The 20,096-nt window shown below is 41.4% G+C and overlaps 1 pseudogene; it reads left to right on the top strand.

Moving 5' to 3' along the window:
- Positions 1 to 4,404: 4,404 nt before the first annotated feature.
- On the top strand, positions 4,405 to 19,663 carry LOC111239837 (annotated as a pseudogene).
- The last annotated feature ends 433 nt before the right edge of the window (positions 19,664 to 20,096 follow it).

The raw sequence follows: 20,096 nt of genomic DNA, 5'->3' as shown, positions 1-20,096 counted from the left end.
TTATTTTTCTTTCTTTCTTTCTTTCTTTCTTTCTTTCTTTCTTTCTTTCTTTCTTTCTTTCTTTCTTTCTTCTCCTTCTTCTTCTTCCGAGCAGATTGGGCACGGTTTAGTGCATTGCTGCCTCCCACTGGCGTAACAACGCAGTTGGGCCTACTACTTTAACATGGAGATCTCTTTCACCGTTTCTGTGCTTTCCCACTTGCATCAAACCACTTGCTTGTCCAGTGTGCAACAGGTTTACTGATGCCTATATGTTGTATAGTTTCCTTCCTCTACTCTCTGCATCCCAACCAACCCCCACCTGTGCTGGCACCCACAGAAAACCCACACTACCTCCCTGTCTCTTACAGTTTCTCCCCCCCCCCTCCCCTCCCACTGCCATCAAGGCAGCACCACAGTGCTCACAGTTAAGCAACTAGTTCTGCATATCCCATCAGGCAAACTTTTACTATGACATATTTGTACATGTGGTATATGTAAGCCAAAACCCACTGCTCTCTGGGTCTCTAGAGCCATCAGTGTAGACAACTACATAACTTAGATAGATACTTTATTTATCCCCTACAGGAAAGTCCATTAGCTCATTGTTGATATAATAATAATAATAATAATAATAATAATAATAATAACAACAACAACAACAACAACAATAATAATAATAATAATAATAATGAATAAACAATAATAATTAGATCAGTCCACTTCCTTTGGCTGAGGTGTTGTATAGCCTGATGGCAGGGGAACAAAGGATCTCCTGAACCTCTCTGTTCTGCAGCGCAGTGAGATGAGGCATTTGCTGCACCTGTAGCTGCTTCTCTGTCCTGCCAGAATGTTGTGGAAAGGATGATTGGTACTGTCCAAGATGGCCTCCATCTTACATTGCATGCATCTCTCCACAACATTACTGGGTGAGTCCAGACTCCTGCCAAGCACAGACCCAGCCTTTTATAACAGCTTAGTCTCTTTGTGTTTGTGTCTGACAATGCTGCTGCTCCAGCAGACTGCAACATAAAAGAGTATGCTGACCACCACTGACTGATAAAACATGTGAAGTATTTCACTGCAGATGACCTGAGCCTCCTGAGGAAAACGAGCCGGCTCTGCTCCTTCAGGTTGATGGCATCCGTGTTCAGGGACCAGCCCAGTTTACTGTCCAAGTGCACACCTAGGTATTTATAAGTGTGCGCCACCTCAATGTCCTTCCCGCGAATGTTGACTGGCTGAAGGGTGGGCCTAGACCGATGAAAGTCGATGATCATCTCCTTGGTCTTGGAGGTGTTCAGAAGGAGGCAGTTCTTGTCGCTCCATTCACTGAAGGCCATCGTCAAATGCAGCAGGATTTCCTATTTCTCCTTTCTGTATTGCCTTTTTAAAGAAAAATCAACATCAGATTCTAGCCATAGTTGCAGGGCCTTATGTGAGCTGGCCATCTGTTCCCTATCTCAATTCTACTAAATCCCTAAATACTAAAAAGAGTATTTTCTGACATGATTTATGTAGCTGCCCCTATTTATACTTTTACCACCCATTTCAAATTCCCAGCATTCAGCTAACAGAGAGATTGATGGAAAAGCTGTTCCAAAGTCTTTTAATTTTATCCAGTAATTTAGTGCTAGTTTTGAATGTTGTTACCCCAGTGGAGCCTCCCGTTTCCACCAGCAGTGCCATAGTTTGCGTTGTTGCGAAATGCCCCAGTACACAGCCTCAGAGCCCTGGCCTGAACAAAATCCATCTAAGTAATTGTAGTTTTGGCTGCTGCACCATAAGTAAAACCCATAGTCAATAATTGCCCTTATCATAGCCTTATAAATCATCAGCATAAGACTCCTATCTGCTCCCCTGGAACATCAAGTCAAGCATCTCATAGTATTTATGACCTTTTCACACTTACCTACAATTTTTTCCACGTGTTCTGTATGTCAATTCATCCAGCCATACCCCTAAGAACTTAAAAACCCTGACTCTTTCGAGGGGTTCTCGCCCCTGATTATCCATTTTCTTCTTTCTGCCAAAGATCACATATTTCATCTTTGCTACTGACAACTTTAAGCCCCACTTCTCACTCCAAGCCTTCACCTTATCAAAGGTACGCTGTAAAAAATTTTTTTTTTTACGGAAAATAACTCAAATTATACAGTAATTTTCAGTTTTTTTAAATTTTGTACAAAAGTCTGTAAAATTACAGAAATGATCTGTGACAGCCAAACTTTAATTGTAAACATTATGCCAATAATAATGAGTTACATTTATTACCCATTTTTGTAAAGAAAAGTTACAGTATTTTGTCTGCTTTTTTAAATTATATACAAATCTATTTAAAATGACAGTAATTATCTGTAATTAAAAATGTAGCTTGTTATTATAAGATGAATGTCCATACTAACAATTTACATTCAAACTTTGTAATTCTGGATGCAAGTGTAACAAACCTTTTTTCATTACATCAAACATTTAAACTTCAAACAAAAACTAGCCAAAAAGTTTGAAGTACTGGAATGTATCCCACCATGTATTGGAAGGAAAGTGGGAAAATGGTTTATCACACAACAACAACAACAACAACAACAACAACAACACACAATCACACACACACAATCACACACACACACACACACACACACACACACACACACACGCGCGCGCGCGCACACACACACACACACACACACACACACCTACAGTATGGACAATTTAGAGTCCTAAATTAATTAAATATGCATGTCTTTGTACTAGTAATCAGAGTCCCTGGAAGAAACACAAGGAGAATGTGCAAGCAACACTGCAAGAAAGAACCAGGGTTGCGCCATATACCATAAAAGAAAACAGTACAAATTTGACAATGACCATTTCATTTGCTGGGGCCACCTGATTCCATAAGCTCAGGGAACCTTGTTATTTGGTCAGTTCACAAACACTAAAATAATGTATTCTGTATACTGTACCGTGTGTTTCTGCGTGTGTGTGTCTGTGTAAAACTAAAACTAAATGCATTCATTTCTTTCTTTTAAACAAATCATATTTTCCTATTGTTGCTATGTTACCACGCTGAAACAAATGCTATTGGCTGTGTCATCGGGGAGACGGATAAACAAAGTATGTATGTTTATATTGCTTAATTAACGTGTGTTCAAGTGAAAAGCTAACTGCGATTAGCGTGCTAGCCACAATAGCATTTTTTTCAATGTAGAAGTAACTAATTTTACTGTGTGTTGCTAGTATGTGTTAATGTTGTCAGATGATTTCAAGTTTAAACGAACTCAGCCTGAGAGTAAATGAATGACGTGAATGAGTAAAGTAACTGAGAAAACTGTGAACTGTGAAAAACTCCCTTGCAGCTATCGCTTGGTCTGGACCGTTGTCTCCAGCCTACCATTCATGTTTCCCATCACCGGGCAACACCCAGTACCTCATTGTTCAGACATGTTCCGGATGACAACTCAGGGATTTGTGAGTAATAACTCACATGCTATTTTGTTTGTAACTCCGGTTAGTGAGCAGAGATGTGTGCTGATGGCATGACAGCAGACATCGCTGAAGTCTTAATAAGCATCACAATCCAATATACTGAAGCTACAAAAACACAACACTCTTATGTACAAGTTAATTTGTTTGTCCTAGACATGCACACCGGCCAAGGGTGAGAGAGAGAAGCCAGAGCTAACTGCTAAGCTAAAGTAACAATCAGTTCTGAAAAGCACGTAAACAAATGCTGAATCAGTGAAATTCGCTAAAAGCAGCATAGAGCTGTGGGTGCTAGAGCAGAACTGGAAAGTTTAAATGTACAGCAGGTAGTTTGTCACTGTAATGAAGAAAATAACAACATTAACTGTGTTCAGATAGATCAGCAATAAACTCTACCAGTGACAGAAACTCCCGAGACTGGCGATGAGACACCTCAGCATGTAAATGGTCACTCGCTGCTGGTAATGAAAAGTAATTAAAGGTACTCTTAAAAATGTAGAACAGTAACACATTTACTCAAAAGGGAAGAGGAGGTAAAAGGTCTTATATGGTGATGATAATAATAATATATGATAAAAGTATTAATGATACTGCTCTGATCATAGATACTTTCTTCATCTCTAATGTGGTGTTCCTTAACTAGTTATGAATAAGAATAAGTAAAATAAAGTAATTTGATAAACATGACCTACTCTGTCTCTGTCCAGTCTGCTGAGATCAAGAACTGCCTGGTGAGATGCTGTGATGCATTATGGGGTTTTTAGTATCAACAACTTCACTTCACAGCCTGCTCTGCTTCTCAGTGTTTTTCCACTCACCCTGCCTCCGTCTCACTCTCCATTCTGCCACACCTCCTCATTAGCCTCACTGTCCATCTCCAATCAAGCCAGTATATATGCATCCCCGGTTCACTTGCTCTCTGCCAGATTGTTTGTAGTATCCATGCAAGACTTTCCAGCGATCATCTCTGGACTGACTTCCCATTATCGACTCTGCTCTTCCCTGACAATCCTGCCTCGTCTCTGCCCCGGTAAACGCCAGTCTTCTCCGTCCAACGCTTGGTGTGCTCTCGTCGCCGTGGCCATGGGCTCCAGTATCTGGTCGACTGGCAGGGTTACAGTCCTGAAGAAAGGTCCTGGGTCCCTGCTCGTCACATCCTTGATCCTCACCTCATCACTGATTTCCATCAGCGTCACCCCGACCAGCACAGTAAGACATTGGCTCCCCCCCAGGAGAGTCCTCCCTGCTCTTCCACCCATTACCCCTGATGAGCAGGAGCCTTCCACCACCAGAGAGGGGCTGTCATCTGACGACAAGGGCCTGCTGACTGCTCACCTGGTTCTGGTTCTAGAACTATATGGAGAGTATTGTGGAAAACAAGATAAAACTGAATTGGAAAATACAAGCTTAAAAACAACAGACCACAAGTTAATTGAAGGTTGGGCTCTGAATGTATCCCAATTTGCTTTTGAAAAATTAAACCCTCTCACAATACTTTCCCTCTCCACCTGCAAAACCATTCCAAACCAACTTAAAATGGGAAAATGATCACTCCCCATAGTGTAACGAGCCATGAAATCCCAGCCACCACACCTAGCTAACTCTGATGCAAAAGTAAAATCTAAGCACAACAGACTCCCATTTCCAACCTGAAATTTTGTCGGCCTATCATTCAGCATCACTAGAGAGCAGTGGCGATTGCTCTAAGACTGCAAGGGAAGCTCAGCTTCCCCTAAAATGTCAACAAAATAAGTGGTCAAATATGTACTGTTGTGTGTATATTTCATTGACTAAATATGCGCTAGAACACGTTCATCTTTTGTTCAGAATCAGCTACTTATCATAGCTAACCGACACGACTTCCCTCTCATTCATCCCCGCAGCGCCACAGTGCTTTACACAGTGTAGACGCCGAGTGTCTACTGACTTCAATAGGGAAGCATAGAGTGGGTTGTTCCACTGCAGCAAAACTAGACGGTCATTGGATAAATGCTGGGCTTTGTCCTGCCCATCGGACGCTCAGCGTCTCTGGGGGTCTATGGGGCAGTGGGCTGGCCCAGACGCTCGGCTTCTGCATGATGATTGGATGATCTGTCTGAGGCTGAGTCCCTTTTTGATTGACAGGGAAATGAGCGAATCAGCGATCTTGAAGTATAAGCATCCACCGGAGCATTTTTCAAGTTTTTCATTCTGTTGTTCGGAGTTGATCTGGAGACGTTACTGATCCTCAGCAACTTTGTCTTTTTTAAAAACGACTAGCGTTGTGTTTGGCGACTCTCTTCTGTCACTCTGCGAATTTACATATAAATAAACAGACACATTTTATGATGTAGGCCGAAAATGAGCTTCCGCTCCTTATAAGACCAGCAGCCACCACTGCTAGAGAGTAATCCCCACATCACTCGCATCTGTGTCCAAGATGAACAGTTTAGGAAGGTCATGATATACCAACACAGGGGCCATGATTAGACTAGCCTTGAGCCAATCAAAAGTACTCTGACAAGCATCACTCCATCTCTGAACCTCCGTCAGATTTTTTAGGGACAGACCACTCTCTAACTGCCTCCACCTTGGTGGGATCTGGCATCACCTCCTCAGCAGAGATAACGTGCCTGAGGTAATGGACTTGGGTGGAAAACAGATTACACTTGGATGGCTTAACTTTAAAATTGGCCTGCCAGAGCTTTCCAAACATGCCGTTCAGGCGCGTCATGTGTTCCTGAAAGGTCTGGCCAAAAACAATGATGTCATCTAAGTAAACTAAGCAAGTGGTCCACTGCAAATCTGCAAGAATCATATCCATTAACCTCTGCAACGCATTCAGCACATTTCAAAGCCCAAAACTCAAAAAATTTAACTCGAACAGCCCCTGGTGCGTGATGAATGCAGTTTTGCGGTGATCCTTAGGATCCACTTCCACCTGCCAATAGCCACTCGCCAAATCAAGAGTGGAAAACCAACAAGCATGACTAAGGCTTTCGAGGGCATCATCAATCCTAGGCAGGGGGTACACATCCTTCCTAGTGACATAGTTGAGTTTCCTATAGTCAACACAGAACCGAAACCCACCCAGCTTCTTTTTCACAAGTACTACAGCTGCTGCCCAGGGACTACAGGAAGGGCTACCAGCGAGCATTTGCTTTCAATTATCAGTCACTTCCTGCTGTAGATGGAGAGGGACCCTTTGTGGGTGCATCTTGATGGGCTTAGCATCCCCTTTGTCGATCTCATAAGTGCGTCCTGCCCATATCAGTCCCACCCCTGACTAAACACAGAGATGTTCTGATGCAACAACTGTCTGATAGCTTTCAGTTCCCCAGGAGAGAACCTCCTTTCTTCCATCCCAAACTGGCTCATAAGTGTGTCAACTGTCCAAGGCTGCAAGATGACTTCCCCCACTGCTCCACTTCCTCCTGCACCTCAATGTCAGTGAAAACCCCCCAAGATCAACATTTGGTGTAGATGCAAGAGCATGTGCTTTCGTTAAGGGGGGGGGGGGGGGGGGGGGGGGGACTTAACACTGGAGTTATAGGCGCAGGGTAGATTTACTTGGATTTAACTTCCTATCGTAGGCCTTCTACAACTGCGAGCAGAGCATCAACTCTCTCACCACTGTCAGACTTCTCACTGACTCCACGCACCCTAGCATCAGTGACTGCAACTTTTCTCCAAACCCCTGATAAACTCAAGCTCTGCAGCAAGGTTAATTGTATCTTCCAATGTGGCAGGCCTGGCACTACGAAGGCTGACGCGCAAGTCCCCCTATCCCACATTTGCAACAAAATGATCTTTAGCTAACAGATATTGGGTGTTCATGTCTGCCGAGGATAAGCTTTAACCACTAGAAGCCGTGGTGCAATGCTAAATTCAGACCACAAAAGGACTCTCATTATTATCCGCTACAACAGTAAAACACAGGGCTAGACTTCTATCTTAAGCACACTATTGAACACAGTATGCTGACACCCTCTACTCAAAGCACTGCAAATTATACAGCTCGTAATGCACTGCACTCATATGACATCACCACTCAAAGTAAAAACTGTTTGGCTGTCCTGCACAGGTATGGACTGATTCCCCGCTGCGCTCCCACCCCACATCAACAAAGCATTAAAACACACACAAGCTAAGGTTATAAAATGTCAATAGGTTACGCAACTCGCCCAATCAGCAAGACCCCCCCCATCAGGTTTCTAAGCTTGAGACACCATCCAACCCCCCGGGGAAACAGCTTCCCTGGATGGCGTGGACAGAGCCCAGCTGGCGCTGCTTTATGGGGCCCAAGATGAGGAGCGATGGTGGCCACAGCACTCACTATAACCCGGTCCTGACTGTCTACAGGAGGCATCTGACCTCCCCTCCTAACACTGGAACAACTAACCCAATGCTCTAGCTGTCTTCATCACTGGCAGCCCTAACCAGACAGAGACAGAAAAATCAGAAAATCCTCAGGAATCGATAAAGAATCGGATCGATAAGCAGAATCAATAATGGCATCGGTATCAATAAAATCTTATCAATTCCCATCCCTAGTCATGCTCACCCCCACATTTTCCACATCTTCTACTTCCTCGGCATGCAGCTGCAGTATGGCCGTACCTCTGGCACTTGGAAGACCTCAAAGGTGGCTTCCTATGTGGGTGAACTTTAAAGGACAAGCACCCTAGGGACACTCACTCTGGGAGGACCTCTGCCTAAAAGGTTAACACAACTGTTGAATCATGTTTAGTTCTCTTATCACTTATTTGAGTAGCATCAGAGACTTTTGCCCCAACAATGCCCCAGACCAATTCCTCCATTGAGATTTCAAGTGACACCCCGAAGATGAGTCCTTTCATACCAGCCTTACTCCCTGGTACAAACCCTTCCACTCGCCTCTTCCTTATTGATTCCAGTGCAAAAGCTTTGGCCAACTGAGTAGCATTCTTACAAAATACAATTAACTTCCCATCTGCCAGAATTCTCTTTATTTTCATGTCACTGTAGCGTTAACGCCATATTTTAGAATTTACTCTCGTTGAAATGGGGCACCAGTCCTCTGGGAGGACAACAATGAATTACTTCATTGTCAAATTTATCAATCTCATATCGGAAGCTATGACTTCTCGATTCAATGGATCTCCAGTCTCTACGTCAAAAGCATACAACAGGACAACAACTGGGTGTAAATAAAAGAGTTTATTAACTAAAATACTATCTACGGAGTAAATGCAAGGTGTAATAATCATAAAGATGAAAATAATAAGGAAATGAGCAGTGTGATGAGTTGGCAATGGTGGGAGAGAATATGTTATGGCTGTACACTATGGCTATACCGCTAAAGATACTACGTCTACGAATTAGGTTTGATGATTAAATATTGCTATATTTCGACATCAACCCAGTCATGAGCAGAGTGTTAAGACCGGCCTACTGTGAGTTGCGCTGTGGCTGAAGACCCTCGGCTGGAACCCAGGTGGCTGTGGTTGTCGTGGTAACCCCATAGACGCGGGATCTAGGTGGATTCTCCTGGAGGCTGTGTCCCTTTATCACGATGACGGATTCTGCCGGTGTCTCAGCGATTCAGTTCTGGTGGAGTTTGCCAGGAGACTTTATGTCTCGGGCACTCTTGATTTCTGCTCGGCTTCTCTGCAGGCGGTCATGCAGAGGGGTTATCTGCCAGCGTCTCTTGGGGGTTGATGCAAAATAAACTCTAATGCTCTTCACTTTGGCTGGATAACTTTAGAGGAGACTGGCATTGACCAGATGACTCTAAAGTTGTCAAAATCTTCAAAAAGGAAAACTTGATGATGATTAAAAGTTACAAAATTACTCTGAGGCACTTCTGTTGTTTTGGTTCAGTTGGTCTTGACTTGGCTTATAAAAATAAAAGATCGCGCATGTAGACAAAAATGATGTTACTTGGAGCTTGTGGCAAAGAAAAATAAAAGACGCGAAAAGTGCAAAAATGACTAAGAGCCATGAGTTTGTGGCTAGCAGCTTAGAGCTAAGAGTTTACATGGCTACAGAGCCGGGCTTTGAGCCGAGACTCTGAGCTTTGAGCAAAGTTCTCAGCTTCTAGTTTCTGCATCGTTTTCTAGCTTCAGCTTTTCAGCCTCTAGCTTTTAGCTTCATTTCTCGCAACTTCTTCCTTCTTAGCATCTCGCCGAGTTTCTAACTTTTTCCCGTTTCTAACATTTCTGACCTTTCTCTCCTTTCTGGCTTTTCTGACTTCTCTGACCTTTTCTGACTTCTCTGAACTTTGTGTGAATTGTTCACGACTGTTTTATCCCCTCAGGGGGCTGGTGCATGTTTCAGGGGCGTCACCCTTCTTCTCCTGTGTTTCCACTTGGAGAAGAGAGTAATTTTCCACTGAACTTTGGAATAATTTAATTCTAGAGTTTACTTATAAACTCGCACATCCGTCTTCCACCATGACCACAAAACATTTAATGAAATAACATATAAAACTACTTGCACTAATAATGGCAGAGAGGAGTAATAGGAGTGTTGATTTCATATTACATCCTTCAAACCTGGAATTAATCATGATACAAGTGGTTAATTGATCAAACAGCAATATAAACATTTCCCAAAGCTAATAGTCTATACATGTGGATTACACAGCAGTTCTTTGACTGTAATAATACTAATATGGACATTGTGGATGTCATGTAGTGTGTGTTACCTTGTGTGAAGGATGCTGACAGTATGGTCACATGAAGGACATTGTCTTAAAATCTACATGTTACATTTCAAACATTCTATGGGATAGAAGTTTGGGATTAAACTATTGCATAGGAACATCTCATGAGTTACAGAACAGCTAGATATTTAATTTTACATTCTTCCTTAGATCTGTGTCTGTGAAGAGAGTTCTGCTGGTCACTACCCAGGATTGGAATGTGGGTTGTAGTTTATAACTCTTATCTAGAGAGGGGCAGAGGAAGGAAGGTTGGTGTGTGTGTGTTCATGCATGGCACAGAGAGGCCAGGATTCACACCTTAGTGATACTCAGTCCTTTGATTGTTTCTTATAGGAGAAGTAACAACAAAATATCATCAGACAGAGTCTTATTGTTACAAACTGGAGATTTTGCCTATATTCTCCAGTTGTCTGGTGTCCATTGGTTGATCCTCTGGAGCTGACCCTTTTGACCTTTGGTCTGGTTCTGTGTCGTTCAGACATGCTAAAAGCATGGTCTGTTTGTGGAAGAGGAGTCCTTTGTCTCTGTTTCCTATCAATTTGATAGTTTGATGGTGGGAAGAGTCACAAAGTATCAATTGTGGGTCTGTAACTCTGCATGTCCTTACAATGAACTTCCTTAATGGCTTTTGACTGATGCCAGGCCAGGTATGTACGCTACATCACATTACATAACAATCCACAAGGTTGTCTGTTGCAGATCAATGCTTATGAGGATGTATTTTATCTTTGTTAATAAAGTCACCAAAGTGGTTACTTGTGATAAATTAATAGCACTAAAGAGTGCAAGACTAATCTCTTACATGCAAAAAGTTGTCTTTGATAAACCAAACCATTTGTTGGTCTTTTAAAGAAAAAGTCAAATTTTTTCTGTTGTCAACTCTGCTGTATTTAATCAGGAAAACATGCAGAAAACACTTGTGTGTGATGTGTTTTCGCTAGTAAAACCAAAAAATACTGTTTAAAAAGCATAAAACGTGGCTTTGACACACAAGTGAGATTGTGCTTTAAAGTTTTTTTCAAGTAGTATTTTTTGGTTTTACAACATGAAAAACTGCCCAAGACTAGGACCAGGACTCCTCATCTGTGCTTGAGGCTATTGGCTAAAACCACAATTGGCATAACATATTTGAATCTCCAATAAATGTGACATAGTGATAGCTCTTTTACTGCTGAATTTTGATCTTTAAAAAAAACTGTACAATGCTAAATCGCTGTTCCCCTTTAAGGACTTTGTCATTTGCACATTTTGAGTGCACTGATAAGCATATATAGCCACTCTAACATACCAAGCAGTCAGAAGCAGATTTTTTGGTGAACTTTTTTATAATTTGGAATTTTCTTGATTAGCTCTATGACTTGCTTAGTGTCCTTGGAGTTGTTATTAAATAGATAATAACGAAAACCGCACATTTCAGTAATGTTTCTGAGGGGAACATGTGCATTAATAAACTGCTCCAGATTTCCTTTCAGGTCCTCTCCATGTGTCAGCACCACATCTGTGCTCTGCCTGATCATCCAGCCTAACGTCTTCTCCAAGTTTTCTAATATTACTCTCTCAGCATCTGTGAACCGGCCCAGCTGTAACACAAGTAACACCACACATTGCCCAGGCTGACAGTACGTCCTACACTCCTCTACCTGCAGAGTTTTTCAGTTTTTCATGAAAGAAGTCTGGAGTGTCGACCACTCTCACGTACATCAAATGGCTCCCAGTAGAACAATGTTAAATACATTGTCCGACCCCACACAAGCACTGTTACCTTAAAGATACAATTACAGCAAATTTGTCAGTATTTTTGACTGAAAAAATTTCATCGAAAGATACCATGCATAAAAACAAAGGGAATGGTGAAAATCTTAAATTATATCTCAGAATTGTTTTCGCTCTGAATTCATTATTACTAATAAAGGGACACAAATATGTTAGTTCCTATCTTATTAAACTCTGATGTTTCGAGTGTTGCACCTGCAGCAGAGGCATGTTGTGAGGTGGACAGACTGGTTGGGGCAGCACCTGTGAAAGTGCAACATACATACTTTAACTTATTAAGACACATTAATTCATTCCTTTGTTAAAAGCTTTCAGTAACACCTTACACTATTTTCACAGCTCACAGTTGCTCTGTGTTGCATTAAAAAAAATAAACAGCGAGCTGCAGGAAATGGGTCTCTGTTGGTCTCCACAGCCAAACCAGGGATCATATATTTACTGCAATATTTGACGGGTTCAACCAAACTATGAAGAGTGGCTCTCAAAATGTTTAAAAAAAAAACAAAAACATGGTAGTTTAAAATTCCTTGTACACTAGGTGACAGGAAATGTTATGACCTTTCAAAATGACGCTGACCCACCTCATGCAGCATCTCTTCTTTTTCCATTCAACAAAATAGTGCCTCAATTTCTCACTACTGTTATTCATCACATTTTCACTTATGGTGGTGTTGGAGGAGTGTGAAATTAACCAAGCTATTATTTGTGCTTGGTGCCCAAATAACAAAAGACAGAATTTGAAAAAACAACCTGGCATCATCTTCACATCTTCATCAGGGTGATTTACAGGAGGGAAAGGAGGTAAATCACCCTGGTGAAATAAAGGAGATTCTTCCAGTTAATCAACTAACAATGTAGAGTTGTTTCTTCATATTGACATTCATTTGCAATCTGTCCCAGTGTGTGGTTGAGGTCACAGAACCACTTACAAAGCACAGATGCAAGTCACGGTGTTGGATTCAAAGGCCAGATTGCCTCCTCACCATGACAACATTTTAAGATCAAATATAACTGAAAGTAATTAAAACCACAGACTTACCTGCTTTCCCATGGTGATACATAGGGTTGTGTTGGGTCTGAGCTCTACCTCATGAGCTGGACACCAACTATGTGTTGAATTTTGGTTGTTTATCAATTTATTGGCTATCATAAATTAAGAAAATATTAATATTAAAAATATTAATATTAAATAATAACTTTAAAATTAATTAAAGTTCACGGGGCACCAGCCTAAACTAATAGGCAAAATAGCCAATATGGTTTTAGTCTCAAATTATTACCATTAATCTGGAACTCTGATTAACAATTAGCTTACTAACTATAACCAAACTACCAAATCAACAGTAAGTTAAAGTTGAAGGATTGGAATTCTACAAAGTAGACGATTGGCAATATTCACGCTTGTGCAACATTAAACACACCAGTAGTTATACTTAAAGCATTTATTTACCATGGAGCAGAGTAAAACACAATGTCTGATCTTAGTATATACAGGTGTGTGTATGTGTGTGTGTGTTGTGTTTGTGTGTTTGTTTGTGTGTGTGTTTGTGAGGACACAAAACAAAGGCAAGATGCCGATTCAAAGTGGTCACTGTGACCACATGATCTGAACAAAGAAGACTACACAAGATGGCGGTAAACAAAGAAACTACTCAAAATGGCCGCTGAGACCACCTGGGGTGTTGTGAGAGGGAAGTGTGAGTTTCTTTGTTAGCTAGCTCATGTAATCTAAAGTACCAGGTTAGAGGGAGGAGGTAGTTCTTCATGCAGTTCTAGAACTGAGACGTACTACTATGTGTGTGAACAACGTGTACCTGATTAACTGTATGACTGACCACAACCTAAGCAAACATTACAACAACAAGACATCAATCAACAAGTACATTAACAAAGTTAAGACTTCTGCTGCTTAGTTATGCTGTGCGGTGCTATGCTGTGCTGGAAAGGTTAGGCCCGGTCAGTTAACGTTACCCAGTCCTGGAAACCAGCAAAGAGGTCCTTTCCAGTGTTGGTGTTGTAAAGTCCAGTGAGTTAGGAAATTTCCTAGTGGAGTAAAGTCCTGTCTGGCTGTGTTACTTTGCAGTTATCTCCTTTGTTCTCCTCACAGAGTTAGCTGTTCCATGCTAACTCTGCTACAACTCCTGTTGCTTGGAAAACCAGCTGGCCTTGTGTCGTAGCTGCTGATTCTGAAGAGAACTTGGTTCACTCACAGTTAATCCGAAGCAGGTCGCTGCTATTGAGGAGAAGAGTGTTTGCAGGCTGCTGGTAGCGGGCTGGCGAGAGAGCTGGTTTCTCAGGTAGCAGGGCTGACCTGGGCTGGGGCCTTGTTGCCCTTTGAAGAACTGAAAGGAGAGAGCTGGAGCTGCTCTCCAGAGCAAGCCAAAGGAGAAGAGTGTTTGCAGGCTGCTGGTAGCGGGCCGGCGAGAGAGCTGGTTTCTCAGGTAGCAGGGCTGACCTGGGCTGGGGCCTTGTTGCCCTTTGAAGAACTGAAAGGAGAGAGCTGGAGCTGCTCTCCAGAGCAAGCCAAAGGAGAAGAGAGCGAGAAGAGGGCCTTAGATCTGGTTTTGTTTGGTGACACCCTTGGGGGTCATATGTCACACGCTGACCCACACTGGCTGGCCAGTAAGGTCCGTGGGGGGAAGGGTCGTCCCCAGGTGTGAACGGTGAGGAACTGTGGAGTGTGAGTTCCTTTGTCCAGTGGAGCAAAGAAACATTTGGTCTCTTGAATGATTGAGTCCCAACAGTTGTATCTGAAACAGTTAGCATAATTACTGTATAGATATCACAACAGCTGCAGAAAGAAGTCCCACCCTGCTTTGGGGTTAGTTTGTGTTCATCCATATTTTCTCATAGTAGACTTCTGAAATAGGTCTTTATGGAACTGAAGCATGATACTGCTGTATTTTCTGCTGAATTCTTTTTACCTACTTGGGTGGGTAAAAAATTGTGATCAATTCAGTATTTTAACCAAGATGTTACTTTGGATATTCACAATGATTTGTGTCATGAACAAATCACCCATTTTTTTTAGGTGACTAAAATAATTTTTTTCTGCTGTCCCACTCCACATCAGTACATTGCTCAGTTTTTGTGCCAGTACTCCTGCCTGCTTCTCCAAACTGGTGGGCACAGGCCAAGTGGCAAACTCTGGACCTTTAAAATGAAGCCAACACTGAAGTGCCAAAAACTGCAGTTCCTCCTGAGTGAATCCCCATAGACTCCTATGTTAATGTTAAAATGTCCAACTTTACAGCAGAAATAAACATGTTTACAGCCGGGTACAATATACTGTTTTGGTTTCTGTAGCTAATTTCCTCCTTCATCACAATTGAACGGGGCATGAATTTTTATGTAACTCACCTGTTTACATTTTATTTAAGTTAAGTTATGTTGAATTCAGACCGTGGCCTCTTTGTGGCAAGCCGCTAATCCAACTGTCAATCAAACTGGCATGCACGGAAGTCTCTGCTCCACACGTGCTCCTCCTCTTTGCCCATTTTTGGATTACCTGGGAGTTAAGGGTGGAGTGAGACACTGCCAAGATGGCGACGGTGGAGTTGCTCACTCTGAGCTTTGTTCAGAAACCTGTGGGTGACATCACAGAGGGTCCATCCATCTTTTTATACTGTACTGTCTATGGCACCGACCTGAATCTAGTGCAAGTAATACACTGACTATGGACAAGTACCTCATCCAATCCCATGTCAAATAACTGAACTATGACTTTAAGTTGTCCTCTTAGGCAAAGTTCACAACCAGATAACCCCCAGACAAGTTCCACCCATCAAACCAACCTACCATTTAATTTATACAGAGAAACATTAAAAAATACTGTATATTTAAAATTTGCATTTTATCCACTGAACCAGCGGAAACTGTTTTTAAGCTTTTCAGAAAGTCTGATGAAAGAAATGCTGAAAATACATAGAGAAACACAAGCTAGCTCTGTAGCATGTGCAACCTCTGATGTCTATACATATGGTCACAACTTTATTTAGTTTTTATACCTTTATACCTTCTTCTCTCTAAGGCTGCCTTTCTTTGTATCACAACATCTTGACTGTAGTTTTTGTAATTGTATAAGAATGACTGATGGGTTGAACACCACTTTTTGCATTCCTTGGCCACATTTTCATTGGCGATTGCCAAAGGGGTGTTAAATTTTCTTCAGGTGTCCGAGTGAATGGAAGCGTTCAGTGTCTGGTAACATGACGATCAAGTGTGCTGTGATTTTTTCTCCAAAGGTATCCTTAAGTTTACTGATTTGAGTGATGACCTTTTCCTCTCAGGTATTTTCTGGATCTATTGCCAGTATGAACAGATGGGGGCCAGGATGAGAAATTGCCATGAAGTTAATAATCTGCTGATCTGGGTGCTGACATTCTTCATCAAAGAAGTCAGGGGTATTGAGGATTTTGAATGAGACGTTCTCGCCCACAACAAGGTCGTTTGATATTGTGATAAAAGCAGATGCACTATTGAGGATCATATTTCCAATGGCGTTCTTTAACTGAACTCTCTTTCCAAACAGAGCGATGGTTAACTTTTCAGGACATGCTGTAGAAAGAAGAAATATGTTTTAATAAACAGTCTGTTAATGTTTGTGTTCGCATATGGTTACAGTAGAACATATAGCGCTCAGTTAACCCTAACTTCTTTCTCAGCAGACCTTTGATTTCCTGCTTTACAGGTGTCAAGCTAGCTAATGGCTAAGTGCGTCTATTGCAACACCATAGATTCACCAGATGGTTGTGCAGATGCTGTGTGGCTGTGATAGCAGAATTAAAGGATTTCAGACATTAGTGTGATTCTAGTCATTCACCTGCTGCAGATTTCTATCCACTACAGAAATGGAAGCAAGTTACACTTTCCTCACTATCACTGTAGATACAAGTTCCAATTATGAGATAAGCATGAATACTAAAATGTAATGTAACATTAGCAAAGATAGACAAAGGTAGACAAGAATTATAAAGTCAGTGTTGTAGCAGAAAACCCCTGAGAGTATTGACCTGAGCAAGGTTGTTTTCATCAATGTCTCTTTGTCAGTTCGTTTGTTTGCCAGCAATGTGTGTATGTTGTGTATGGACTCAGTGGATGATGCTGAAAAGACTGATATAATCCATGCCTATCTGCATCATAAGAATTTTTCTGTAATTTAACTTCTTTTTAACTGGACATACTTTTGACTCCCTCTCCTGCATCTTTTATCCAAGCTTCAAACATATCCATTAAATTGGCAATATTTATGTTTTGCGATTTGAGATGTAATGTTTTCCCAGGATACCTAACAACATTTTGTGGATGTGGTCAAATCAATTCAAGCGGCTATTACTCTTGAATTCTTCATTCAGTTGCATCCAAATTTGGCCCATGTATACAGACTGAGGCCAAACAAGACTGCCAAGTTTCATGCAGAATCGCCATTAGGAGGTCCAATTGTAAAAAAAAACAAACATTGCTTAGTACAAATCACTACTACTCTCAGATTGTGATGACTTGAAACAAGGTTCCACTTTCCACAAATGTCAAGCATGACCAGGCCTTTAAACAGCTTGTCAAAATGTCTCATTAATTAGAGACAGACAGACGCTTACTGGCTAAATGCCTCACATGTCCCTTGCTTTGACCATAATAACATCATCATTCGCCAGAAGCGAAGGCAGCAGATTGCAGCTATCAGACACATTTTCTTCTGAAAATGCAGATATTCTATTTAATATTCCATTTTAATCATGTTTTCCACGTAATTTTCAGAGTTTTGACTGGTGCTCTTTTAAGTGTCATCTTGTTGTGTCCTCTTCTTCTGTGATGGTTTAATGGCAGATGACTGGAGTATTAGTTTTCTGGCATCTTCTGGGAATTCAAATTGATGCTATATTTGAATGGAAACTACACTGATGTGTTGTTCAAAGTCTGTGGCTCTTGAGTTGTGTAGCAGGCTGATGTCCTTTAGTCAGTGAGACCCTCTGTCTATGAGAGATAGCTGATTGTAACTGCTTTGCGCAAATACAGTTTAAAATTAAAAAAATTTATGTATGAAAACAAGTTCTCCATTCATGTAGACTGAGCATTGCAAGTAGTTAATGCAAAGATAGGGCATGTCATCATCATCAAAAAAGCAACAAATTGAATTTCAGTTGGACGTCACAGGTTATTGACAGGTTTACAGGATATCGTTAATATGTGTTGTATATATGTACATACATATGTACTGTATGTACTTAAATTTGGTACATTCACTTGTTCAGTGTCCTCTACAGGCTGTAAAGCTTTCACAGGTAACATTCTAACTTCAATGAAATATAGTGGTGTTGTACACGACAGTTTAGTTACCCGCCCTGCTCAAAGTTGTGCAATCATGGCTAAAATTACATTAATTTGAACCATTTAAAACCTGATTTACAACCTTTGTCAGTATTTTTTTGATTGATGAATATTAAAAGATACTGGTGGGATGAAAATAAGGTAAAAAATGTCAGAGAAGGCTTCATTATTTCAATGTCACATAAGATTATTAGTGTAAACAAAAAGTGATATCCAGTTCAAAATCACCTGTACACTGCAGCAAACTCCATGAAGATAGTTCAACTGACTGTTACTGTTGTGAACATGAATTTGAATTATACAGTAGCTATTCAGGATGGCCAACAAAAATATTTCTTAAAACAATTTCATGTTGCAGTTGCAGGTCACAATCACTATTGAATTTGTTACATCTTAATCTGGTGGCAAAAAGGGTTAAAGGTATTGATCATGTCTTGCCAGAGACTTTGTCCCTAAAAATGCTAGAAAATGTAAAAACAAAAGAGAACAAATAAGCTTCACTTACTTGGTGGGGGAGGTCTGTTCGAATACATTTCAGCTGATTAGTAGAGAACAGACAGCTGGTAGGTTTCACCATAGTCTCTGGATCAGCTCATCATTTTTCAACATTCATCAGCTCCTTTCAGTATATTGTAGTTAACACATAATAATTATGTGATTTTTTTTTTTATTCATCTTAACACTTTTTTATTATTGGGAGTCGGGAAGAGTGCCGTCGGTAACACTTTTGTGGGTAGAAAGATTTTTGTGTCTTCGGCGAGTGCACAGTCGGTGCCAGAGACCTGTGAGAAAGAACGGGTTAAAAGTTGCAGAAAGATTCATGTGGTCGATGCACCAGGGATTCTGGATACATCTAAAAGTGCAGATAGCATTAAGAAAGAGATTCCAAAAAAAGTATCCAGGTTTCTTCTCCTGGCCCTCGTGTCTTCCTGCTGGTTATCCAGATTGGCAGGTTCACAAAAGAAGAGGAAAACTGCGTGCAAGCCCTGGAGACAATCTTCGGACCTGAGACATCCAAGTACATGATTGTTCTGGTCACGCATGGTGATGAGCTGGAGGGCGGACCTATACAGGAATATGTGCAAACCGGTGTGGTAACAGGTACCATGTCTTTAACAACAACAAAAGGAGGAATAGAAGACTAAGTGGTTGAGCTGGTCAAGAAAATTGATGAGATGGTGGCAGCGAATGGGGGAAAGCACTTCAGTGACAAGATGTATGAGGAGAGGAAACAGACTCTGCACGAGCAGAGGGAGGAGAGAGACACAGCAGGTTTACAACTTCTCCTTCATGTCTGATCTGCTTCAGAGGGTCTTGCTGTTTCAGGCCATATTGGCTGTTGCTGCACAGGACAAAACCAACAACCTGGACCACTCCGTCACCCTCTCCTATTCCAACCTGAGACCTGCTGTCTGATGGAAACAGCCTTCAGTTCCTTTCCAGATTTCTCCACATCTCATACAGAACGGTTCAATTCCTTAAAAATCTGGTAGGGAATTTAACTGTTTGTACAACCAGTCACAATAGCTGGAGAAAACAATAAGACAGTTAATTAACTGGTGGACCCTACCTGTATATATTAGTATATTTTTTGTCGATTGATTTTTTTTTATGTTGTCGTTTCGTCTGAAAATGGAGAAAATAATGTACACAAAAGGAAGAACTCCTGGCTTTAAAGTTTACCAGATATGGAGTTAACCATCCCATACCGGCTGAGCTGAAGAAGCCGTACTGTGGATGCAGTGCCGGGGCTAAGCTAAATGCTAGGAGATGGAGATATAAACCTTTTCTACGTTTTCTGATGGGAAATGTCAACTCCCTGGCTAACAAGTGTGATGAACTGGAAGAA

The sequence above is a fragment of the Seriola dumerili genome, unplaced genomic scaffold (genome assembly GCF_002260705.1).
Source record: "Seriola dumerili isolate Sdu_G_001 unplaced genomic scaffold, Sdu_1.0 BDQW01004927.1, whole genome shotgun sequence".
NCBI classification, from domain to species: domain Eukaryota; kingdom Metazoa; phylum Chordata; class Actinopteri; order Carangiformes; family Carangidae; genus Seriola; species Seriola dumerili.
This window is presented reverse-complemented; position numbering and strand designations above follow the sequence as displayed.